The 27,242-nt window shown below is 47.5% G+C and overlaps 1 protein-coding gene across 3 annotated transcripts in view; it reads right to left on the reverse strand.

Moving 5' to 3' along the window:
- LOC138364267 (uncharacterized) overlaps window positions 1-27,242 on the reverse strand; it is a 405,233-nt gene that overhangs the window by 125,882 nt on the left and 252,109 nt on the right. The gene's annotated exons all lie outside the window — the stretch shown is intronic.

Raw genomic sequence — 27,242 nt, forward strand, 5'->3', positions numbered from 1 at the left:
CAAAAGTGGCGGGAACTCGTTCAATTTTGGCGCGTAAAAGCGACATTGGAAAATCAAGGCACGAGAAGCACCCGTAGAACAAATAAGCTGAGTAAAAACTACCGTGAAAATTAGCTGTCAAAAGAGAAACTGGAAGCCGCCGAGAGAGCCGGTCTTAAATAACCAGGAATATTTCCCTCAAAATTGGCGCCAACTCAAAGAATTCCCGCGCGAAGAGTCGTGGCGCAGATCAGTACCAAGGGCCGCCGCCAGGACCCAAGACAACAAACCCCAGAATTAGTGTCCAACAAAAATATAATAAATGAAGTCTGGAAGTTTGCCTCTCGTCATAAGTGATTAGAACCATAAGAGAATGAAAAATTTAGTGTAGCCGGGTGACTGCAAGGCGACACAGACTAGGCACCTGTCTCCTACCTGAGCCACTAATGACATTAGAATAAACGCCTGCTTAGTTGACGATGCACCTCAAGGAGGAGTTAATTAGGCCATGTCTTCAGAAAGTTTACCCTTGGGACCCTCCATAGAAATTATATAAAAAAGTAAATTTATAAAAAAAAATAACGTGTGGCGACACCGGGTGGTGTCAGGGGGGGGGCGGGGGGGGGGGAGAAGAACACACACAAGGAGGGGGGAAACTTCCCCTTGTATCCCTCCTCCCCCGCCTCCCGCCCCCCTCCCTGTCTTACAGCCCACTGTTTAGTGTATTGAAGGAGCGTGTTGAGGAGGAAGGGGTATATAGGACGTCATCCCCTTCAAGCTGTGACTTTACTGTCAAGCCCTCGGCTTCCTGTCACTGCTACAGTCAAGAGAAACTAACGAGGCACTGACTTGGGCTCGCTCTCTTGACTCGTGCCATACCCATTATGCCACACCGTCATACAACCACACACACACCATCATACAACTACACGCATACACCATCATACACTATACAACTCATTCAACAATTTACACGACGCATCTGTAGTTTAATTAGAATTAGTGAACGAATTCGTTGATGGTCATCCGTCACAAACTACGACCATCGCTGCAGCTCATCAACCCATTGTTCTTTATTAGAGTTATGTAATTCCTTTCCACATAATCTGTAACTTGTGTGTGGTCTATTTACTCCGGTTACACATTCCGTAACATGACATTTATTCACACTGAATTCCATTTGCCACCTGTTGCTCCAAGCACATATTTTATCTAGATGCACTTGAAGGTCATTACAATGGTGAGCGTGTGCTGTCTTGCCCAGTATCTTAGCATCATCCACAAACATGTTGATATAATGTTGTATTCTTCTGGTTGATGGTTTATGTAGACACTGAATATTACTGGTGCTGAACCCTGTGGTACTCCGCTAGTAACACTCCTCCAGTCACATACATTGTCTCTCATTACCGCCCTCATCTCTCTCTCAGTTAGATAAGTTATCATCCATGTCAACAGTCTCCCTGTCACCCCCTCCACCATGTTCCAGTTTCCAGAACAGCCTCTTGTGTGGGACTCTGTCAAAAGCCTTTTTTAGGTCCAGATAGACACAGTCAACCCAACCACCTCTTTCCTGTAGTGTCTCTGTGGCTCTAGCATAACAGCTAAGTAGATTCGTTATACAGGATCTTCCTGTTTGAAAACCATACTGTCTGTCTGTTATTATGTCATTACTCTCTAGGTGTTCAACCCATTTGGCTTTAACTATTTTTTCTAGTGTTTTGACTACCGCGCTTGTTACAGCTCATCGTCCTGTCTTGGTAATACTTATAGTAACGGTGAGGTCCATAGTATATATACCGACGAAGAACGAAATTAAAACTTAGAAATCTGAACTATTGAGTTGGTCAACCCGGAAAACCATTTTTTTTACTTGTGTTGCTTTGATAAACTAACCTAACCTAGCCTCCCTAAGCCTAATACACGATATCTGAGGCCTAATATAGTACATATGTGTACTATATTATGCCTAGGAATATTTAAGTTTGATTTTTTAGCTCCATTTAATTTACAAGAATTCCTTACTAGTCAGTATACTACTATCTATAAGCTATGTATGGACGAATTAGTGACTATTGACGAAAGTCACAATAGGTACTATCTAAACAGAGGGATGGGTTGCTTGTTAATGACAAGGGTCTATAATTCAGAGGTTCCTCTCGACTACCATTTTTACAAATTGGAACTATGTTCACCATTTTCCATATATCTGCTAAGATTCCTGTGCCCAAGAATGTCTGGAAAATTAATTGGAGTGGAATGCTCAGTTCAGTTGCACATTCTCGCAGCACCCAAGGTGAAACTCCATCAGGTCCAACTGCTTTATTTCATCCTGGTCCCATGTGTAATGTTTCCACTTCGTCTTGAGGTGCTTCTATGTATTATGGCGTGTTCTGGAGTTGGTATGTGGTCCGGTTCTCTGGAATCCTCATTTTGAACAAACACATTTTGGAACTGTTCATTTGGTACTTCACACATTTCTTTTTCATTCTCAGTAGTCCTGTTCCCCGTTCTCTATCTCTGGATTTTATCCTTTACATGCAGCTTGCTTTTAATGAATTTATAGAAATGGTCTGGATCTGTTTTACATTTGTCCACTATACCTTTCTCAACGTTCATATCAGCCTCTCTTCTCACTCACTGGTGTGTGTGTGTGTGTGTGTGTGTGTGTGTGTGTGTGTGTGTGTGTGTGTGTGTGTGTGTGTGTGTGTGTGTGTGTGTGTGTGTGTGTGTGTGTGTGTGTGTGTGTGTGTGTGTGTGTGTGTGTGTGTGTGTACTCACATATTTGTTCTTGCAGGATCGAGCATTGGCTCTTGGATCCCGCCTTTCAGCCATCGGTTGTTCACAGCAATGACTCCTGTCCCATTTCCCTATCATACCTGGTTTTAAAATTATGAATAGAGTTTGCTTCCACAACCTGTTCCCCAAGTGCATTCCATTTTTCCACTACTCTCATGCTAAAAGAAAACTTCCTAACATCTCTGTGACTCATCTGAGTTTCCAGTTTCCACCCATGTCCCCTCGTTCTGTTATTATTACGTGTGAACATTTCATCTATTTCCACTTTGTCAATTCCCCTGAGTATTTTATGTCCCTATCATATCTCCTCTCTCCCTTCTTTTCTCTAGTGTCGTAAGGTTCAGTTCCTTCAGACGCTCTTCATATCCCATCTCTCGTAACTCTGGGACAAGCCTCGTCGCAAACCTCTGAACCCTTTCCAGTTTCCTTATGTGTTTCTTCAGATGGGGGCTCCATTGTAACACTGTAAGGTGTTTGGTTTAGTTGTATTTAAAATACATAGAGATATATGAGTCAGACAAGGATTTGAGAAGGCGCCAGTTTGTCGGCTGGAGACTCACACCTCTAACCGTTAATGACCTCAAGTGACCTGAGGTCAGATCATGCGAATTTCACCTTGCTTCTGCTAATCTTATAATTGGAACCTGGTAGCCTTCAAACATGCCGACGTTTAAGGAGTGGATTGGTAGAACGCCTGAGGCTATCTACTTGTGGGCGGAGTTAGTTACTAGGTTCCCCCATATATACTCGGAGAGCTATCGATTCGAGAGCATTAGAGCAGAGAAGAACAGCAGCCAGCAGAGCAGAGAAGACGGCCTAGCAGGGAGGCTGTCGGCCGGCAGGGTGGAACAGTCTCTGTGAACTACAGACCCCCCCCTCTATCCAGCTATAGGCAGACACTTGGTGAGTTGAACATTAAGGTGACTTGGTCGTGTTTACATATGTTGAGTGATGATCAGGGGCAGACAGTTGTAGTGTTCTCAAATTCTTGGCTGATGACTCACTTTGCATATAAATCTTGAACGTTTGAATTGCTTAAAGTATGATACTTCATATGAAATATAATTATGAATTTATTATTTAAATTGTCTTTGTTCCCTAGAGTTTTGAGTTGAAGTGAGAAAACCTCTGTGGTTAATGGTTCATGATATTAATGAGTACATGTTTGGAGTTGATACATGGTAATAACATCTTTTGTGAATATTGTGATACAGACAAGTTCCATTCCTTGTCTCGTATGTAATGTTCTAGAATGGATGGTGGCAGCATTTCGTCTTCTACTATCTACTCTTCTACTTCTACCTATCTACACCTCTCCCTCCACCCCTCTCTAAACTCTCCCTTTCACTTAATGACCCTCCTCGCTCCTCCCACCTCCCTACCTCTCACCCCAAACCCTCACTAATTACTTCACTAGTCTTCTCTTTCCTTTCGTGTCTCTTATACGTTTGTGGCAGTGAAATGTGTTCTAGAGTTCTCTCTAGAGTTTCGGGTAGCTGGTCAAGTTACAGCGCCTTGTAGTCTTAGCACCTAGGTAGTCAAATACCTAGGTTACAAGATGTTGAACGAGAGAGGTTGCCTTAGGAACTCTGGGAGTGCTCTAGAATAGTTAGCTAACTGGGGACGGGATAACGGACTAGAGAGAGCTGTTTCCCCCGGCCTCGTTAGTTAACTGGGGGTTGGAATAATGGACAAGATAGAGCTATTTCCCCCACCCCCCGTTACACCATGATGGCGCGGCATACTCTAAGACTGGTCTCACGTAGGCAGTTTAAAGTGCCCTAAAAGCCTCCTTACTTAGGTTTCTGAATGGAGTTCTAATTTTCGCCAGTGTAGAGTACGCTGCTGTCGTTATCCTATTTATATGTGCCTCAGGAGTTAGATTAGGTGTTACGTGCATTCCCAGGTCTCTTTCTCCAATCGTTACAGGTAGGCAGTTCCCCTTCATTGTGTACTGTCCCTTTGGTCGCCTATCACCTGATCTCATTTCCATAATCTTACATTTACTCGTGTTGAACTCCAGTAGCCATTTCCCTGACCATCTCTGCAACCTGTTTAAGTACTCTTGGAGGATCCTACAATCCTCATCTGTCACAACTCTTCTCATTAATTTTGCGTCATCCGCAAACATTGACATGTAGGATTCCACTCCTGTAAACATATCATTTACGTAAATTAGAAAGAGGATTGGTCCCAGCACCGATCCTTGAGGTACTCCACTTGTTACTGTTCGCCAGTCCGACTTCTCGCCCCTTACCATTACCCTCTGGCTCCTACCTGTTAGGTAGTTCCTCACCCATGCTAGGGCCTTTCCGCTTACTCCTGCCTGCCTCTCAAGTTTGTATAGCAGTCTTATGTGCGGTACTGTTTCAAAGGCCTTTTGGCAGTCAAGAAATATGCAGTCTGCCCAGCCTTTTCTGTCCTGCCTTATCCTTTTTCGTTACTTTATCATAGAATTCCAAAAGGTTTGTTAGGCATGATTTCCCTGTCCAGAACCCATGTTGGTGCTTGTTTACAAACCCAATGCTCTCCAGGTGCTCAACAAGTCTTAGCCTAATTATTCTTTCAAGTATTTTGCAGGGGATGCTTGTCAGTGATACGGGTCTGTAGTCAAGTGCCTCCTCCCTATCACCTTTCTTGAAGATGGGCACGACATTTGCCTCCTTCCAGCAACTGGGCAATTCTCCCGACATAAGTGACTCATTAAAGTTCATTGCCAGAGACACGCTGAGAGCCTGCGCTGGCTCTTTTAGTATCCACGGTGATACTTTGTCTGGTCCAACTGCTTTAGTTGCATCTAGTATTGTCAACTGTTTCATTACCTTCTCTGCTGTCATCTCTATATCTGATAGTCTTTCATCTAGGGTAATCTCTTCAAACAATGGGAGCCGCTCAGGCTTGGTTGTGAACACTCCATGGAAACTTGCATTCAGTACCTCGCAGATTTCCTTGTCGCTTTCTGTATATGCCCCTTCTGTTTTCCTCAGTCTTGTCACTTGGTCATTTACCGACATCTTCCTTCTTATATGGCTATGTAGTAGTTTAGGTTGCTTTTTCGCTTTGATTGCAATATCATTCTCATAATTTCTTTCCGACACTCGTCTTATGTTAGTGTAATCGTTCCTAGCTCTGTTACATCTAATCCTGTTGTCCTCTGTCTTCTGTACTTCCTCCACTCCCTCCTGCTTCTCACTTTTGCTTCCTGACACTGTCTATTAAACATGGGTTATTATATTCCCTCCTGCTTTTTTCCTTTACTGTTGGAATAAATCTCTCTTCAGCCTCCTTGTATTTCCATATGACTTGGTTCATCATATCTTGCACTGTTTTTCCTCTAATTTCTTCCTCCCACTGCACTTCTACCAGGTAGTCCCTTATCCTTCTGTAGACCCATTTTCTGTAATCAAGTCTCCTTTCCCGGACCTCTTGTCCTTTGGTCACAATTTTAAGTTCCATCATGTAGTCAAAGACTAGGACACAATGGTCACTGGCTCCTAGTGGTATTTCATGTTCCAAATGCTCGATGTCTTCTACATTCTGGGTGAAAACGAGGTCTAATAGGCTGGGCATATCCCCTCCTCTTTCCCTAGTGTCTTCCTTCACATGCTGTGTTAGGAAATTCCTGTTAATAACGTCTACCAGCTTCGCTCCCCAGGTCTCCTCCCCGCCATGGGGATTCCTCGTTTCCCAGTTTATCTCTCCGTGATTTAGGTCCCCCATGACCAGCAGCTTCGCTCTCATTCTATGCGCTATAGTTGCTGCCCTCTGCAGTTCATCTATACATGTCTTGTTGCTGTCCTCGTACTCCTGCCTGGGCCTTCTACTGTTTGGTGGGGGAGTGTAGAGTATAAAGATTACAGTCTTCTTCCCATCCACTGTCAGAGTTCCATGTATGGAGCTCGTGCTTGTGTGTGTGTGTGTGTATCACCTAATTGTGTTTGCGGGGGTTGAGCTTTGCTCTTTCAGCCCGCCTCTCAACTGTCAATCAACTGTTTACTAACTACTTTTTTTTTCCACACCACACACACACACACACCATGAAGCAGCCCGTGACAGCTGACTAACTTCCAGGTACCTATTTACTGCTAGGTAACAGGGGCAATCAGAGTGAAAGAAACTTTGCCCATTTGTTTCTGCCTCGTGCGGGAATCGAACCTGCGCCACAGAATTACGAGTCCTGGGCGCTATCCACCAGGCTACCATGTGTGTGTGTGTGTGTGTGTGTGTGTGTGTGTGCGCGCGCGCGCGTGCGTGCGTGTGCGTGCGTGTGGTCTGTGGGCACCTCTCTCTCTTCCCTCTCCCATCACTCACCAGAGACCCACGCACCAGACCGACTGGTTCGCTCCTTAACAACCCCATAACGAAGCAACCTTAACTACCTCCCACCACACAACTCTACCAATTACCTCCGACCTTTAATATGAGGGTTGACTTAACTAGCCAATTACCGACCCTCTTATAACCCGGCCTGAGGACTCTCTATAGAGGACACCTGGAGAATAATGCTCATTGACAATTAGACCATAAACTGCCCCACACACAATGGGTGCCAGCCTGGCTTGCTTAACTACTGCAGGAAGAGTGCCGCTTGACACCCGACACCATCCCTAAAGGGAGTCACCTGACACCTGACACGACGTGACGGTAGAATGTCTCCACATACCCGAATGTCATTCAAGTATGTCATATGGTTTTGTACTGGTATGGGTAGAGAACCACGGCCCCCACGCCTGTTGGAGAGGAATTTCTGTTACGTTCAATCCCAGATCGATCGTCAGTATATGCAACAACCAACGATTAGAAAGGCGGGGTCCAAGAGCTAACACCTCCATACCACAGGCACAAACAGTAAACAAATACTCATGGGTCCTGTAGCACAGTGGGCCACGTCCACAGCTCACAACCGAGGAACACTAGTTCAAATTTCGATCCCCGGAGCAGAAACGATTGGGCAACGGTTTGACCAAAACATGCCTCAATTCATCTAGCAGTAAATAGATACCCGGAAATAAGCAATTGACCAAGGCTGCATATATGGTGGTGGTGACGGTCAGAAGCCTTGCTAAGGAGTGCTCCTCCCTCCCTCCAGGCCCAGGAGGCCTGATCGACGACCGGGCCGCGGGGACACTAAGCCCCGGAAGCACCTCAAGGTAACCTCAAGGTAACCTCCCTGAGCCTGAGTACACGCTCCCACCACGACACTTCTACTCTCTCACGGAACACCAGACGACGACACATGACCACCTCAGAGTGTGAGCGGAAGCAGAAATGTAATTTGACAACGAAATTGCAGCTAAAGCAACGCTCGAACCCAGTCTTTTTTACAGTCACATCCAGTGTGTGTGTGGCTGTCACATCCAGTGTGTGTGTGTGTGGCTGTCATATCCAGTGTGTGTGGCTGTCACATCCAGTGTGTGTGTGTGGCTGTCACATCCAGTGTGTGTGTGTGGCTGTCACATCCAGTGTGTGTGTGTGTGGCTGTCATATCCAGTGTGTGTGGCTGTCACATCCAGTGTGTGTGTGTGGCTGTCACATCCAGTGTGTGTGTGTGGCTGTCACATCCAGTGTGTGTGGCTGTCACATCCAGTGTGTGTGAGGCTGTCACATCCAGTGTGTGTGTGTGGCTGTCACATCCAGTGTGTGTGTGTGGCTGTCACATCCAGTGTGTGTGAGGCTGTCACATCCAGAGTGTGTGTGGCTGTCACATCCAGAGTGTGTGTGGCTGTCACATCCAGAGTGTGTGTGGCTGTCACATCCAGAGTGTGTGTGGCTGTCACATCCAGTGTGTGTGTGGCTGTCACATCCAGTGTGTGTGTGTGGCTGTCACATCCAGTGTGTGTGTGTGGCTGTCACATCCAGAGTGTGTGGCTGTCACATCCAGTGTGTGTGGCTGTCACATCCAGTGTGTGTGTGTGGCTGTCACATCCAGTGTGTGTGTGTGGCTGTCACATCCAGTGTGTGTGGCTGTCACATCCAGTGTGTGTGTGTGGCTGTCACATCCAGTGTGTGTGTGTGGCTGTCACATCCAGTGTGTGTGGCTGTCACATCCAGTGTGTATGGCTGTCACATCCAGTGTGTGTGTGTGGCTGTCACATCCAGTGTGTGTGGCTGTCACATCCAGTGTGTGTGTGGCTGTCACATCCAGTGTGTGTGTGTGGCTGTCACATCCAGTGTGTGTGTGTGGCTGTCACATCCAGTGTGTGTGTGTGGCTGTCCCATCCAGTGTGTATGGCTGTCACATCCAGTGTGTGTGTGGCTGTCACATCCAGTGTGTGTGTGGCTGTCACATCCAGTGTGTGTGTGTGGCTGTCACATCCAGTGTGTGTGGCTGTCACATCCAGAGTGTGTGTGGCTGTCACATCCAGTGTGTGTGGCTGTCACATCCAGAGTGTGTGTGGCTGTCACATCCAGTGTGTGTGGCTGTCACATCCAGTGTGTGTGGCTGTCACATCCAGAGTGTGTGTGGCTGTCACATCCAGTGTGTGTGTGGCTGTCACATCCAGTGTGTGTGTGTGGCTGTCACATCCAGTGTGTGTGGCTGTCACATCCAGTGTGTGTGTGTGGCTGTCACATCCAGTGTGTGTGTGTGGCTGTCACATCCAGTGTGTGTGTGGCTGTCACATCCAGTGTGTGTGTGTGGCTGTCACATCCAGTGTGTGTGAGGCTGTCACATCCAGTGTGTGTGTGGCTGTCACATCCAGTGTGTGTGTGTGGCTGTCACATCCAGTGTGTGTGTGGCTGTCACATCCAGTGTGTGTGTGTGGCTGTCACATCCAGTGTGTGTGAGGCTGTCACATCCAGTGTGTGTGAGGCTGTCACATCCAGTGTGTGTGGCTGTCACATCCAGTGTGTGTGTGTGGCTGTCACATCCATGTGTGTGTGGCTGTCACATCCAGTGTGTGTGTGGCTGTCACATCCAGTGTGTGTGAGGCTGTCACATCCAGTGTGTGTGTGTGGCTGTCACATCCAGTGTGTGTGTGTGGCTGTCCCATCCAGTGTGTATGGCTGTCACATCCAGTGTGTGTGTGGCTGTCACATCCAGTGTGTGTGTGAGGCTGTCACATCCAGTGTGTGTGTGGCTGTCACATCCAGTGTGTGTGTGTGGCTGTCACATCCAGTGTGTGTGTGGCTGTCACATCCAGTGTGTGTGTGGCTGTCACATCCAGTGTGTGTGTGTGGCTGTCACATCCAGTGTGTGTGTGGCTGTCACATCCAGTGTGTGTGTCTGGCTGTCACATCCAGTGTGTGTGTGTGGCTGTCACATCCAGTGTGTGTGGCTGTCACATCCAGTGTGTGTGTGTGGCTGTCACATCCATGTGTGTGTGGCTGTCACATCCAGTGTGTGTGTGGCTGTCACATCCAGTGTGTGTGAGGCTGTCACATCCAGTGTGTGTGTGTGGCTGTCACATCCAGTGTGTGTGTGGCTGTCACATCCAGTGTGTGTGTGTGGCTGTCACATCCAGTGTGTGTGTGAGGCTGTCACATCCAGTGTGTGTGAGGCTGTCACATCCAGTGTGTGTGGCTGTCACATCCACTGTGTGTGTGGCTGTCACATCCAGTGTGTGTGTGAGGCTGTCACATCCAGTGTGTGTGTGAGGGAGTCAACAGGAGATCCAAGAGGCCTTCACAATAGGCCTGGTCAGTGTTCCTTACGTGCACATCATACAAGGTATTGGAGAAGTTCATAAGAGGCTTGTAGAACATGGAGGAGAAGACCCTTATAACACAACACCAACGAGGGATCAAGACTGACACATCCTGCCCCATAAACTTGGGGAGAGGCCCTTGACAGACAACTAGGATCAGACAAGATAGACAAGAGGTGGGCGCACTGTATATGTTTGAACTGCTAGAAAGCCTTCGACACCAAGTTGAGAAAGAGACAGGTGTGAGAGAGAGGAAAGGGCTCCAGTGAGTACAAGAATACCTCACCATGAGAAGTCTGGTTACAGTGAGAGGAGAGACCTCAGAGTTGTGGGATGTTACAAGTGGCTTCCCCCACAAGGGTAAATACTGGCCCAGGTCGGCCTTGGGGAGTAGATGAACTCCCAGAACTTCATTCAGATACAATCCAGGTACAATACTGTTTCTAATCTATATGAATGACTTACCAGAGGATCCAAAATTTCTTTATCTCAATGTTCACTGATGACGCAAAAAAAATATAAGAACGATAAATATGATGAAAGACTGCAAGAAGTTACAGGATGACCTGGACACAATATTGGTCCTATAAGTGGCTACCAGAGTCTAACACAAGCAAGTGCAGGGCCTAGGAGGGAACCTTTTAATCTCACATTTTGGAAAATTATATACGATTGAACGGAGAGGACTATAAATGAATGAAAATACTAGGTGACTATGAGGTACTAACGAATAAAAATTTAAAAACATACCATGGGACTAGAGGCAGCCGTCGGAAAAACTGAAAACACCTCCGCGCCATAACGTGTCCCTCGAGAGAAGCAAAAAGGGACACGTTATGGGGCCATTTCAACTACTGTGGCTTGGTCAACATATTTCAGCCACGTTACTGTGACTCCTCGTCTGCAAGAGTCAATTAATTAAACTTGGTGCTGGGAACAGGAAGCTGCACATAAGGTGTCACACGGGTGACGAAACTCTCCAGAAACTGGACAGAGATAGAGACTTTGTACCATTCCAACATTATTAAAGATGAGCAGCAAGTTCTCGAAATGTAATAAGAAAATATTTAGCTCAGTCACAAGCCGCACTCTGTGAGTCCAGCGACATCATCTCCACCATTTAGTGAAGTCATCACCATCTCCACCTCCCTTCAAGTACATCATCACCATCTCCACTAACTTCCACTGACACCATCAAAGTCTCTACACTTCACTGTCATCCACCATCATCCTATCACCACCTCCATCACCCAGAGATGTTATGCTTCATAAGCTACCACAGCAACCATCCCACCGCTGCCACCAATGTTAACGTGTGACTGGTGCTTGCTCTCGGAAGATCATAGCTTGCTACATCCATCTACAGAGTCCTAATGTCATGAGAATTGTGCTGAGTCTACCTCCTCGATTCACAAATGAAGATCCCGGGTTCCATCCCCGAGTGAGACATGGACAGGTCAGTAGCGGGCCTGGTGGGGGACCTCGATATGCCTAAAAGGATTCCTATTAGCGACTATGGGAAAATCATATCTTGCTGGTGTGTGGCTGCCTAGTTAAACCAGGTAGTATAAACTACTGGTGCTTCGGGATGAGGCCCGCACAACTATGGTACATCTTCAGGGGTCTGAGTGGCCGACATAGGGAATACTACGAAATATTCCTCAGCAAAGGTGAACAACAACTGTCTCCCTCCAACACTTCCCTCCCGCCAACACTTCCCTCCCTCCAACACTTCCCTCCCGCCAACACTTCCCTCCCTCCAACACTTCCCTCCCGCCAACACTTCCCTCCCTCCAACACTTCCCTCCCGCCAACACTTCCCTCCCACTAGGCACGACAGCCGCCCGTGAGCAGCGCACCTGGTAATAGAAGCTGGCGTATATTACATGGTAAGAGAGAGAACCCGTTTCCTGCCGCACGCACTCCAACGACTGTTATATGAGGGGGCGGGGGGGGGGGGTACACAGGGGAGGGGGGAGGGGAACACAGGGGAGTGGGGGAGGGGAACACAGGGGAGAGGGGGAGCGAGATGAGGTCCCGGAAGGGCATGTGGAACGTCTGTAGGGGCGAATGGAACCCCCTGGTGGACAGTGCCTCCATGAGGGAAGGTCCCCAGATGGGAAGGGAAGGTGTAAGGGGTGTGGGGAAATTTCCCAGTGGAGGTAGTTACCATGGGAGGAAGAATGTGTCACTCAGCTGCCTCCCTCACCCCCACCAACACTCCCACAACAACGTGGGGGGAGGGGGGGGGGCAGGAGATAGCGTTTGGGAGGGGCAAGTGAGCGGATGGATCCATATTACTCTTCGTACACTCTAAAATGAGGTATATCTGTTGTTCTCCTACAATTACTGTTGGTCCGGCCGTCATGAATGAATTATTTGATTTCCTCTCTACTTCAATTCAATTTATGTATGTATGTATGTATGTATGTATGTATGTATGTATGTATGTATGTATGTATGTATGTATGTATGTATGTATGGATGTATGTATGTATGTATGTATGTATGTATGTATGTATGTATGTATGTATGTATGTATGTATGTATATACATCCGCGCAAATTTTTTTTTCATGTTTATGAGGAAATAGATGAGTGGGGGAGGGAGGGGAGGACGGCCAAGCCCACCTTGCCCGTAGCAACATGTCATCACCAGGTGAGAGGGTAATGACAGGTGACCTGTCAACACCAGAGACCCCTTGACCCAGGCCAAGGACACTACTCCTGGTGCCCAGAAGTCTCCTGTCAATCACCACCAGGACCTGCAGCCTGCACCAGCTAAATCTTTTTGGCACGAAAGGGGAGTTTTCAGGGGAAAGCGCCAAGCCATTACGACTATATAGCACTGGGAAGGGGTCAGGATTAGGATTTGAGATAGGACAGGGGAAAGGAATGGTGCCCAACCACTTGGACGGTCGGGGATTGAACGCCGACCTGCATGACGCGAGACCGTCGCTCTACCGTCCAGCCCAAGTGGTTGAACTTTTGGCACGAGAGCTTGTCAGTGAGTCATCAAGTAAGGCCTATGCTGGGGCTGTGTAGGCCTATAGGGGGATATGGGGATAAATTTTTTTATTGTATTTGTGAATTTTAGTACAGGAAAGGTTTCTATATGTTTGTAGTGTCATAAATATACTCAATTATATGATTTTTTTGAAAGAATCCTTCATCTGTCATTTATGCTATATGATATATATATATATATATATATATATATATATATATATATATATATATATATATATATATATATATATATATATATATATATATATATACACCTCTAGCTGGAAGAAGGGGGACCCAAAGCCTCGGAGGAAACCACGCATAACGCATTAGAGGGAATGTTTAGATCCCCTCCAATACAGTTTCTGTGTGCTTTTCTCCTACCACCCCCTTCCTTTTTTATTTTTTGTGCTTTATTATGTATTTGATGGTTACAAGATATACATGGGTTGATACAAAAATAATAATACAAAAAGGTGCTTAAAGGTTATGCATCTCTTGAAAAACACGACAATGGGAAACATTGATGAATGTCACAGACGGGTTCGATCATTGTTGCAAGTCAAACACTTCTTCGAATTCCTCTGAAGTTGGACTAGTGCCCAAGACGCAACAGGCATTTCCCCTCTGAATCGCAACACTGAGGCGCTGGAACAAGAAACTTTTTGCTCTCTGGTCTTTTGTAGCGCTGATCAATTTGTCCCCCAATTCCTTCAGGAACTTCAATGCACATTTTCCCCACGAACCGAGGGTCTTCGAGCCGATCGGAACAAAGCTGTAGCAGTGTGCTAGACCTCTGTATTTAATAATTTTCTGCAATTCCCTGAAAGAAGCAGCACCACCGCTTTCACGTGTGCTGTAGTGGAGGTAGGTACTGGCCAGTGTGGCAGCGCACGTGTAGTCCCATACCACTTGCTTACCATCCTTCCAAGGTAGCAAGGTGACCCCATCTGGGCGCTTCTGAGGGTCGTTGGGTCTGGATAAGTGTGGTTCTCTTTGTGCCAGGCAGCGGGCTGTGGCGAGGCTCCTCTTGATGATGTCGTTGACTTCTTCATGTCTTGCAATTTTACCCTGTGATTTACGACATACCAGACCATGACGACCATATTGGTCCGCCATGGTCTGCCAAGACCTACCCGAGGTAGTAATGGGTAGTCAGTAATGGGGCAGTCAGTAATGGGTAGTCAGTAATGGGTAGTCAGTAATGGGGTAGTCAGTAATGGGGTAGTTGTAACACCCATGACCCCCACCCTTAGAGTTCACACCCAGGGAAGCCTTCTCTAAGAGGTCAGCCCAGATGACCTCCGGATTGTCTTGTATGTTGATTAAAAAATTCTTGGGTTAGTCTTAGTCAGCATAGTTTCAAGTATGTAATATTTCATAATACTCTTGTCAAACATTGCAATGGAATTAGACTCCAGATTCTTATGTGTAAACATCCTTGGATCTCCCCCTTTTGGCCAGGTCAGAGGTCAGTCACACACGTAATTAATAACTCCTCTCTTGAAGAGTTTATGGTGAATGTCAAACAAGCTTAATTGAAATATTTTTAAGTGTTTGTGCACGTGTGGCCGACTTCTTACATTCTTGGTGTAGGAAGCAACAGCAGATCTCCCCCTTACCCCCTTTTTTGGGGGGGTGTATATATATATTGGTCCTGTAGAGACTTAGGAGGAGAGTGCGGGACACCGGGATCGAGAGCGGGTCTATGAAGAACATCTCAGCCAGGGAGAGACAGAGGTCTTAATTTAAGGTAATGTGTGTGATCTCTGAGGTTTTGTTCCATGTCTAAATTTCTTAACTTTTGGCCAGTGTTAGAGTAGGATTTATAAGTGGTGATTGACATAATTTTGTTCTCAATAAATTCATGTTAAATTTCCCGTCTGTGTCAGTTGTTGAATCCTCTTAGCCTTTTGGATATAGTGGCTGACAACCGTCCCATAATTAATGACAGTCATAGAAAGTACTCTCCAAGTCAAGCAATGTTTCTTGCCTCGTTGCTTGATATAGTCTCAATGGTCAAGGCAGATGGTGGCAGCGTATTAATCCTGTGTTAGCATTTCCTTGTTGGCAGTGTACCTTTTAGTTCCTGTGTAACCATCATATGTCATATTACAGTGTTCAATAACAGTGTTACCAAGTGCACCGCTAGGAAGTGTTACTCAGGATAAGTAGTGTTTACATTATTAGTTTAGAGTATCCATTAGATTAGTATACATTATAGTGGTGGCATTTTATGGTGGTGTTACATAGTCAGTAATGGGTAGTCAGTAATGGGGTAGTCAGTAATGGGTAGTCAGTAATGGGGTTGACAGTAATGGGGTAGTCAGTAATGGGTAGTCAGTAATGGGGTAGTCAGTAATGGGGTAGTCAGTAATGGGTAGTCAGTAATGGGTTTGTCAGTAATGGGGTAGTCAGTAATGGGTAGTCAATAATGGGTAGTCAGTAATGGGTAGTCAGTAATGGGGTAGTCAGTAATGGGGTAGTCAGTAATGGGTAGTCAGTAGTGGGGTAGTCAGTAATGGGGTAGTCAGTAATGGGTAGACAGTAATGGGTAGTCAATAATGGGGTAGTCAGTAATGCGGTAGTCAATAATGGGTAGTCAATAATGGGTAGTCAATAATGGGGTAGTCAGTAATGGGTAGTCAGTAGTGGGGTAGTCAGTAATGGGGTAGTCAGTAATGGGTAGTCAGTAATGGGGTTGTCAGTAATGGGGTTGTCAGTAATGGGGTTGTCAGTAATGGGGTAGTCAGTAATGGGGTAGTCAGTAATGGGGTAGTCAGTAATGGGGTAGTCAGTAATGGGTAGTCAGTAATGGGTAGTCAGTAATGGGGTAGTCAGTAATGGGGTAGTCAGTAATGGGTAGTCAGTAATATGGTAGTCAGTAATGGGTAGTCAGTAATGGGTAGTCAGTAATGGGTAGTCAGTAATGGGTAGTCAGTAATGGGTAGTCAGTAATGGGGTAGTCAGTAATGGGGTAGTCAGTAATGGGTAGTCAGTAATGGGTAGTCAGTAATGGGGTAGTCAGTAATGGGGTAGTCAGTAATGGGGTAGTCAGTAATGGGGTAGTCAGTAATGGGTAGTCAGTAATATGGTAGTCAGTAATGGGGTAGTCAGTAATGGGATAGTCAGTAATGGGGTAGTCAGTAATGGGTAGTCAGTAATGGGGTAGTCAGTAAAGGGTAGTCAGTAATGGGGTAGTCAGTAATGGGTAGTCAGTAATGGGTAGTCAGTAATGGGGTAGTCAGTAATGGGTAGTTAGTAATGGGGTAGTCAGTAATGGGTAGACAGTAATGGGGTAGTCAGTAATGGGGTAGTCAGTAATGGGGTAGTCAGTAATGGGTAGTCAGTAATGGGGTAGTCAGTAATGGGGTAGTCAGTAATGGGTAGTCAGTAATGGGTAGTCAGTAATGGGGTAGTCAGTAATGGGGTAGACAGTAATGGGGTAGTCAGTAATGGGTAGTCAGTAATGGGGTAGTCAGTAATTGGTAGACAGTAATGGGGTAGTCAGTAATTGGTAGACAGTAATGGGGTTGTCAGTAATGGGGTAGTCAGTAATGGGGTTGTCAGTAATGGGGTAGTCAGTAATGGGGTAGTCAGTAATGGGGTAGTCAGTAATGGAGTAGTCAGTAATGAGTAGTCAGTAATGGGGTAGTCAGTAATGAGGTAGTCAGTAATGGGGTAGTTAGTAATGGGGTAGACAGTAATGGGGTAGTCAGTAATGGGGTAGACAGTAATGGGGTAGTCAGTAATGGGTAGTCAGTAATGGGGTAGGCAATAATGTGGTAGTCAGTAATGGGGTAGTCAGTAATGGGTAGTCAGTAATGGGGTAGTCAGTAATGGGGTAGACAGTAATGGGTTAGTTAGTAATGGGGTAGACAGTAATGGGGTAGACAGTAATGGGGTAGTCAGTAATGGGGTAGTCAGTAATGGGTAGTCAGTAATGGGGTAGTCAGTAATGGGGTAGTCAGTAATGGGTAGTCAGTAATGGGTAGTCAGTAATGGGTAGTCAGTAATGGGGTAGTCAGTAATGGGGTAGACAGTAATGGGTTAGTTAGTAATGGGGTAGACAGTAATGGGGTAGTCAGTAATGGGGTAGACAGTAATGGGGTAGTCAGTAATGGGGTAGTCAGTAATGGGGTAGATAGTAATGGGGTAGTCAGTAATGGGGTAGACAGTAATGGGGTAGACAGTAATGGGGTAGTCAGTAATGGGGTAGTCAGTAATGGGGTAGTCAGTAATGGGGTAGACAGTAATGGGGTAGTCAGTAATGAGGTAGTCAGTAATGGGGTAGACAGTAATGGGGTAGTCAGTAATGGGGTAGACAGTAATGGGGTAGTCATTAATGGGGTAGACAGTAATGGGGTAGTCAGTAATGGGGTAGTCAGTAATGGGGTAGACAGTAATGGGGTAGTCAGTAATGGGGTAGACAGTAATGGGGTAGACAGTAATGGGGTAGACAGTAATGGGGTAGTCAGTAATGGGGTAGTCAGTAATGGGGTAGACAGTAATGGGGTAGTCAGTAATGAGACAGTCAGTAATGGGGTAGACAGTAATGGGGTAGACAGTAATGGGGTAGACAGTAATGGGGTAGTCAGTAATGGAGTAGTCAGTAATGGGGTAGTCAGTAATGGGGTAGACAGTAATGGGGTAGTCAGTAATGGGGTAGTCAGTAATGGGGTAGTCAGTAATGGGGTAGACAGTAATGGGGTAGACAGTAATGGGGTAGACAGTAATGGGGTAGTCAGTAATGGGTAGTCAGTAATGGGGTAGTCAGTAATGGGGTAGTCAGTAATGGGTAGTCAGTAATGGGTAGTCAGTAATGGGGTAGACAGTAATGGGTTAGTTAGTAATGGGGTAGACAGTAATGGGGTAGTCAGTAATAGGGTAGACAGTAATGGGGTAGTCAGTAATGGGGTAGTCAGTAATGGGGTAGTCAGTAATGGGGTAGACAGTAATGGGGTAGACAGTAATGGGGTAGTCAGTAATGGGGTAGTCAGTAATGGGTAGTCAGTAATGGGGTAGTCAGTAATGGGGTAGTCAGTAATGGGTAGTCAGTAATGGGTAGTCAGTAATGGGTAGTCAGTAATGGGGTAGTTAGTAATGGGGTAGACAGTAATGGGTTAGTTAGTAATGGGGTAGACAGTAATGGGGTAGTCAGTAATGGGGTAGACAGTAATGGGGTAGTCAGTAATGGGGTAGTCAGTAATGGGGTAGACAGTAATGGGGTAGTCAGTAATGGGGTAGACAGTAATGGGGTAGTCAGTAATGGGGTAGTCAGTAATGGGGTAGTCAGTAATGGGGTGGACAGTAATGGGGTAGTCAGTAATGAGGTAGTCAGTAATGGGGTAGACAGTAATGGGGTAGTCAGTAATGAGGTAGTCAGTAATGGGGTAGACAGTAATGGGGTAGTCAGTAATGGGGTAGACAGTAATGGGGTAGTCAGTAATGGGGTAGACAGTAATGGGGTAGTCAGTAATGGGGTAGTCAGTAATGGGGTAGACAGTAATGGGGTAATCAGTAATGGGGTAGACAGTAATGGGGTAGACAGTAATGGGGTAGACAGTAATGGGGTAGTCAGTAATGGGGTAGTCAGTAATGGGGTAGACAGTAATGGGGTAGACAGTAATGGGGTAGTCAGTAATGGGGTAGTCAGTATTGGGGTAGACAGTAATGGGGTAGACAGTAATGGGTTAGTTAGTAATGGGGTAGACAGTAATGGGGTAGACAGTAATGGGGTAGACAGTAATGGGGAAGACAGTAATGGGGTAGACAGTAATGGGGAAGACAGTAATGGGGTAGACAGTAATGGGGTAGTCAGTAATGGGGAAGACAGTAATGGGGTAGACAGTAATGGGGTAGAGAGTACCGAACATATTAGTACAGCATCACGCCACCACCAGCGAGACCCTCCAGCATCCCGCCACCACCAGCGGGACCCTCCAGCATCCCGCCACCACCAGCGAGACCCTCCAGCATCCCGCCACCACCAGCGAGACCCTCCAGCATCCCGCCACCACCAGCGAGACCCTCCAGCATCCCGCCACCACCAGCGAGACCCTCCAGCATCCCGCCACCACCAGCGAGACCCTCCAGCATCCCGCCACCACCAGCGAGACCCTCCAGCATCCCACCACCACCAGCGGGACCCTCCAGCATCCCGCCACCACCAGCGGGACCCTCCAGCATCCCGCCACCACCAGCGAGACCCTCCAGCATCCCGCCACCACCAGCGAGACCCTCCAGCATCCCACCACCACCAGCGGGACCCTCCAGCATCCCGCCACCACCAGCGAGACCCTCCAGCATCCCACCACCACCAGCGGGACCCTCCAGCATCCCGCCACCACCAGCGAGACCCTCCAGCATCCCACCACCACCAGCGAGACCCTCCAGCATCCCACCACCACCAGCGGGACCCTCCAGCATCCCGCCACCACCAGCGGGACCCTCCAGCATCCCGCCACCACCAGCGAGACCCTCCAGCATCCCGCCACCACCAGCGAGACCCTCCAGCATCCCACCACCACCAGCGAGACCCTCCAGCATCCCACCACCACCAGCGGGACCCTCCAGCATCCCGCCACCACCAGCGGGACCCTCCATCATCCCGCCACCACCAGCGAGACCCTCCAGCATCCCGCCACCACCAGCGAGACCCTCCAGCATCCCATCGTCAGACATCATTATTCCCAAATCATTTACATGCTGCATCTGAGTTGCCGTCGGGGAAGTGGCTCAAATAGCCTCGGCTATCACTTCCTTTTGACGGCCGTGATGGTCAAGCGGATTAAGGCGCCCTGTAGTTACCAGTTGCGTTGCTTCTGGGAGTATGGGTTCGAGTCACTTCTGGGGTGTGAGTTTTCATTCGCATATAGTCCTGGGGACCATTCAGGCTTGTTCGCATTTGTGTTCCTCACGTGTGCCCCAAAGAATGAGGTGATTTGGTGAAATGCTATGCCCAAGATTACCATCCGAGTTGCCGTCGGGGAAGTGGCTCAAATAGCCTCGGCTATCACTTCCTTTTGACGGCCGTGATGGTCAAGCGGATTAAGGCGCCCTGTAGTTACCAGTTGCGTTGCTTCTGGGAGTATGGGTTCGAGTCACTTCTGGGGTGTGAGTTTTCATTCGCATATAGTCCTGGGGACCATTCAGGCTTGTTCGCATTTGTGTTCCTCACGTGTGCCCCAAAGAATGAGGTGATTTGGTGAAATGCTATGCCCAAGATTACCATCCGAGTTGCCGTCGGGGAAGTGGCTCAAATAGCCTCGGCTATCACTTCCTTTTGACGGCCGTGATGGTCAAGCGGATTAAGGCGCCCTGTAGTTACCAGTTGCGTTGCTTCTGGGAGTATGGGTTCGAGTCACTTCTGGGGTGTGAGTTTTCATTCGCATATAGTCCTGGGGACCATTCAGGCTTGTTCGCATTTGTGTTCCTCACGTGTGCCCCAAAGAATGAGGTGATTTGGTGAAATGCTATGCCCAAGATTACCATCCGAGTTGCCGTCGGGGAAGTGGCTCAAATAGCCTCGGCTATCACTTCCTTTTGACGGCCGTGATGGTCAAGCGGATTAAGGCGCCCTGTAGTTACCAGTTGCGTTGCTTCTGGGAGTATGGGTTCGAGTCACTTCTGGGGTGTGAGTTTTCATTCGCATATAGTCCTGGGGACCATTCAGGCTTGTTCGCATATATATATATATATATATATATATATATATATATATATATATATATATATATATATATATATATATATTTAGGGGTTTAAATAATAAATATTATGAATAAACAAATATATTTTTGGTGTGATCAGCTCATAGCAAAATTTCTCAATCTCAACCCGTCTATGTTGTGTACATACCCAACAGCAATTACTGGGAAACTGAGTGAAGTTAGCCCCCCAAACAACTGGCCTCCAACCTCAGATAAAGACAAAATTCTAATCAACAGATATAGAAGACATGTAGTTTTTTGTCCATACACTTGTCTTGTAAGGGACTTTACCGGAGCCAGGTCAACAGACTTGAGGAAAGGCAGTTCAACTTGGCTGAGAAAGTCAGGTATAGTCAGGACGCCGGGTCAGGTGAGTGGCAGGGATTAACTCACCAGGTCAGGGAGTCTGGTCAACAGAATCCGGGGAGAGACAGTTGGTCAGGTCCATACGAGAAGGAAAGAACAAGGAAGTCAGGTCAAGCGACCCGGGAAGAGTTTCAGGTCAAGAGAGCGTAGGAGACTCTGGTGTCAAGAGACCCCCTTGGAGACTCTGGTGTCAAGAGATCCCCTTGGAGACTTTGGCGTCAAGAGAGCCCCTTGGAGACTCTGGTGTCAAGAGACCCTAGGGAACTCTGGTGTCAAGAGACCCTAGGAGACTGGTGTCAAGAGACCCTTGGAGACTCTGGTGTCAAGAGACCCTAGGAGACTGGTGTCAAGAGACCCCTAGGAGACTGGTGTCAAGATACCCTTGAAGACTCTGGTGTCAAGAGACCCTTGGAGACTCTAGTGTCAAGAGATCCTAGGAGACTCTGGTGTCAAGAGACCCAAGGAGACTCTGGTGTCAAGAGACCCTAGGAGACTGGTGTCAAGAGACCCTAGGAGACTGGTGTCAAGAGACCCTAGGAAACTGGTGTCAAGAGACCCTAGGAGACTGGTGTCAAGAGAACCTAGGAGACTCTAGTGTCAAGAGATCCTAGGAGACTCTGGTGTCAAGAGACCCTAGGAGACTCTGGTGTCAAGAGACCCCAGGAGACTGGTGTCAAGAGACCCCAGGAGACTGGTGTCAAGAGACCCCAGGAGACTGGTGTCAATAGACCCTAGGAGACTGGTGTCAAGAGACCCTAGGAGACTGGTGTCAAGAGAACCTAGGAAACTGGTGTCAAGAGACCCTAGGAGACTGGTGTCAAGAGACCCTAGGAGACTCTAGTGTCAAGAAATCCTAGGAGACTCTGGTGTCAAGAGACCCTAGGAGACTCTGGTGTCAAGAGACCCTAGGAGACTGGTGTCAAAAGACCCTAGGAGACTGGTGTCAAGAGACCCCAGGAGACTGGTGTCAAGAGACCCCAGGAGACTGGTGTCAAGAGACCCTAGGAGACTGGTGTCAAGACACCCTTGGAGACTGGTGTCAAGAGACCCTAGAAGACTCTGGTGTCAAGAGACCCTAGGAGACTGGTGTCAAGAGACCCCAGGAGACTGGTGTCAAGAGACCCCAGGAGACTGGTGTCAAGAGACCCCAGGAGACTGGTGTCAATAGACCCTAGGAGACTGGTGTCAAGAGACCCTAGGAGACTGGTGTCAAGAGAACCTAGGAAACTGGTGTCAAGAGACCCTAGGAGACTGGTGTCAAGAGACCCTAGGAGACTCTAGTGTCAAGAAATCCTAGGAGACTCTGGTGTCAAGAGACCCTAGGAGACTCTGGTGTCAAGAGACCCTAGGAGACTGGTGTCAAGAGACCCTAGGAGACTGGTGTCAAGAGACCCTAGGAGACTGGTGTCAAGAGACCCCAGGAGACTGGTGTCAAGAGACCCTAGGAGACTGGTGTCAAGAGACCCTTGGAGACTGGTGTCAAGAGACCCTAGGAGACTCTGGTGTCAAGAGACCCTAGGAGACTCTGGTGTCAAGAGACCCTAGGAGACTGGTGTCAAGAGACCCCAGGAGACTGGTGTCAAGAGACCCTAGGAGACTGGTGTCAAGAGACCCCAGGAGACTGGTGTCAAGAGACCCTAGGAGACTGGTGTCAAGAGACCCCAGGAGACTGGTGTCAAGAGACCCTAGGAGACTGGTGTCAAGAGACCCTTGGAGACTGGTGTCAAGAGACCCTAGGAGACTCTGGTGTCAAGAGACCCCCTAGGAGACTGGTGTCAAGAGACCCTAGGAGACTGGTGTCAAGAAACCCTAGGAGACTGGTGTCAAGAAACCCTAGGAGACTCTGGTGTCAAGAGACCCCTAGGAGACTGGTGTCAAGAGACCCTAGGAGACTGGTGTCAAGAGACCCTAGGAGACTGGTGTCAAGAGACCCCAGGAGACTGGTGTCAAGAGACCCTAGGAGACTGGTGTCAAGAAACCCTAGGAGACTGGTGTCAAGAGACCCTAGGAGACTGGTGTCAAGAGACCCCAGGAGACTGGTGTCAAGAGACCCCAGGAGACTGGTGTCAAGAGACCCTAGGAGACTCTGGTGTCAAGAGACCCTAGGAGACTGGTGTCAAGAGACCCTAGGAGACTCTGGTGTCAAGAGACCCTAGGAGACTGGTGTCAAGAAACCCTAGGAGACTGGTGTCAAGAGAGCCCAGGAGACTGGTGTCAAGAGACCCTTGGAGACTGGTGTCAAGAGACCCTAGGAGACTGGTGTCAAGAGACCCTAGGAGACTGGTGTCAAGAGACCCTAGGAGACTGGTGTCAAGAAACCCTAGGAGACTGGTGTCAAGAGACCCTAGGAGACTGGTGTCAAGAGACCCCAGGAGACTGGTGTCAAGAGACCCTAGGAGACTGGTGTCAAGAGACCCCAGGAGACTGGTGTCAAGAGACCCTAGGAGACTCTGGTGTCAAGATGAAGGTACCTCCCCATCCCCTACACACAACGTACCAAGCATGATCACCTACCCTCAATTTTTATTCCATTATTCAACCTTATACTCAATCTCTCAACACCGTTGGAGTGGGGGGGGGGGGAAGGAAGGAAGGGGGGGGGGTAGGTAGGGATAGAAGGGATAGGAAAGGCAGTCTATATTTTTTTTTTTGGGGGGGGGGAGGTTTCTTAATGGTGGAATATAGAATTTGTCGTACTGTGTATCTAGTCCGTTCTCAGAGTAAATAAATTAGGACGATATATATAAAACAACTCAATGCGCCCCCAAACCATCCGGGTTCAACAGCCTTGTTGACCAGTTCGGCAACCAGGAGGCCTGCTCGGGGACCGGGCCGCGGGGGACAATGAGCCCCCGAAATCATCGCTAGGTGACCACAAGGTAAGGTAGTGTGGAAGCATATTATGGTTCCAATAATATTCTTCTAAACTGGCAAGTTAAACTGTCCTAAACAAAAATTATACTCAAGTTATAACTTTTTTTATTATAAATCGTTGTTTTAAAATATAAAAAGGTAATCGAACCCAGGATCACGCGTACAGCGTGCTGTCCAGTCAGCCACCAGCTCCCTTGGCTGATGTGTATTCACCTAGTTGTATTCACCTAGTTGTGTTTGCGGGGGTTGAGCTTTGCTCTTTCGGCCCGCCTCTCAACTGTCAATCAACTACTTTTTTTCCCCACACCACACACACACACACCAGGAAGCAGCCCGCGACAGCTGACTAACTCTCAGGTACCTATTTACTGCCAGGTAACAGGGGCATTCAGGGTGAAAGAAACTTTGCCCATTTGTTTCTGCCTGGTGCGGGAATCGAACCCGCGCCACAGAATTACGAGTCTTGCGCGCTATCCACCAGGCTACCAGGCCCCCTGTGTGTGTGTGTGTGTGTGTGTGTGTGTGTGTGTGTGTGTGTGTGTGTGTGTGTGTGTGTGTGTGTACTCACCTAGTTGTACTCACCTAGCTGTGTTTGCGGGGGTTGAGCTCTGGCTCTTTGGGCCCGCCTCTCAACCGTCAATCAACTGGTGTACAGATTCCTGAGCCTATTGGGCTCTATCATATCTACACTTGAAACTGTGTATGGAGTCAGCCTCCACCACATCACTTCCTAATGCATTCCATTTGTCAACCACTCTGACACTAAAAAAGTTCTAATATCTCTGTGGCTCATTTGGGCGCTCAGTTTCCACCTGTGTCCCCTAGTGCGTGTGCCCCATGTGTTAAATAGCCTGTCTTTATCTACCCTATCAATTCCCTTGAGAATCTTGAATGTGGTGATCATGTCCCCCCTAACTCTTCTGTCTTCCAGCGAAGTGAGGTTTAATTCCCGTAGTCTCTCCTCGTAGCTCATACCTCTCAGCTCGGGTACTAGTCTGGTGGCAAACCTTTGAACCTTTTCCAGTTTAGTCTTATCCTTGACTAGATATGGACACCATGCTGGGGCTGCATACTCCAGGATTGGCCTGACATATGTGGTATACAAAGTTCTGAATGATTCTTTACACAAGTTTCTGAATGCCGTTCTTATGTTGGCCAGCCTAGCATATGCCGCTGTTGTTATCCTCTTGATATGTGCTGCAGGAGACAGGTCTGGCGTATTATTAAGTCCCAAGTCTTTTTCTTTCTCTGACTCCTGAAGAATTTCCTCTCCCAGATGATACCTTGTATTTGGCCTCCTGCTCCCTACACCTATCTTCATTACATTACATTTGGTTGGGTTAAACTCTAACAACCATTTGTTCGACCATTCCTTCAGTTTGTCTAGGATCTTCTTGAAGCCTCAAACAGTCCTCTTCTGTCTTAATCCTTCTCATAATTTTGGCATCGTCCGCAAACATTGAGAGAAATGAATCTATACCCTCCGGGAGATCGTTTACATATATCAGAAACAAGATAGGACCAAGTACAGAGCCCTGTGGGACTCCACTGGTGACTTCACGCCAATCGGAGGTCTCACCCCTCACCGTAACTCTCTGCTTTCTATTGCTTAGGTACTCCCTTATCCACTGGAGCACCTTACCAGCTACACCTGCCTGTCTCTCCAGCTTATGTACCAGCCTCTTTTGCGGTACTGAGTCAAACGCTTTCCGACAATCCAAGAAAATGCAGTCCGCCCAGCCCTCTCTTTCTTGCTTAATCTTTGTCACCTGGTCGTAGAATTCTATTAAGCCCTCCCGTGTGTGTGTGTGTCCATAAAACTGATATAGGCAGACCTCTTAGCACCCGTTGAAACATGTAAACATGAGTGGAGTCCCACCTTTATGGTGCCCTTAGTGTCCATTCCCTCCCTCCTCTCACCCCTCCCCCCCCCTCCGTTGTCAAGTGACCCCGCCCTCGCCTGGCTCCAAGACCTTGACCCCATACAGCAATGACCCCCGTGCTGGTCGCACTGTCAGTCCTAATTTAGGCATTTATATTATATAATTATAATAAACATATATATTGTCCAGCAGAGAGAGAGCCCCGTTACCTAATGTCCCGCAACTCTGATGAGCCTGTCGGTCGCCCAGACGGAATCACGGTGAACCCCTGGAAGAATGGTAGACAGTTGGTGTGGGACTTCACTTGCGTTTCAACTTTAGCCAATACCTATGTTGACTTCAGTGCTACACAAGCAGGAGGAGCTGCCAATCACCGGGAAGCGGCCAAGTCACGTAAATACAGAGACCTTGAGCACCACTACAATTTTGTCCCCATTGCCTCAGAGACAATTGGTGCCTGGGGTAAAAGTGCTGCTAGCTTTTTGAAGGAGTTGGGGTCTAAGCTAATCGAAACAACTAGAGACCCTAGAGCTGCCAGTTTTCTTTTTCAGCGCCTTAGTGTGACAATCCAGAGAGGCAATGCTCACTGCATTCATGGTTCCTGCCCGCCATCCGAGGAGCTGTTCAACTTGTGACAAGCAGCCTTGTACCCTACATGTAATCAATATTGTAACTTTTTTGTGTAATGACATTTTCAAATAAAGTTAGAGAAATATACACACATACCAAAAGAATAGGGGTGGTAGGAGAAGAAAATATCAAAGAGTTCAGTGAGGATCCACAAGGTCTTCTTTGAGTACTCTTTATTTTCTTCTCCGAGGCTATGGGTCCCACACTTGCACCAGAGGTGGTACCCCTTCTAGGTTTAAAAAAAAATTATAATATATATATTATGTTTATATAACATCAAAGGAGCATAGGGATCAGATCCTTGAGGCAAGCGAATGGAAAATTAGCTTTTTTGAAGTTTAGATA

This window comes from Procambarus clarkii, chromosome 13 (genome assembly GCF_040958095.1).
Source record: "Procambarus clarkii isolate CNS0578487 chromosome 13, FALCON_Pclarkii_2.0, whole genome shotgun sequence".
NCBI classification, from domain to species: domain Eukaryota; kingdom Metazoa; phylum Arthropoda; class Malacostraca; order Decapoda; family Cambaridae; genus Procambarus; species Procambarus clarkii.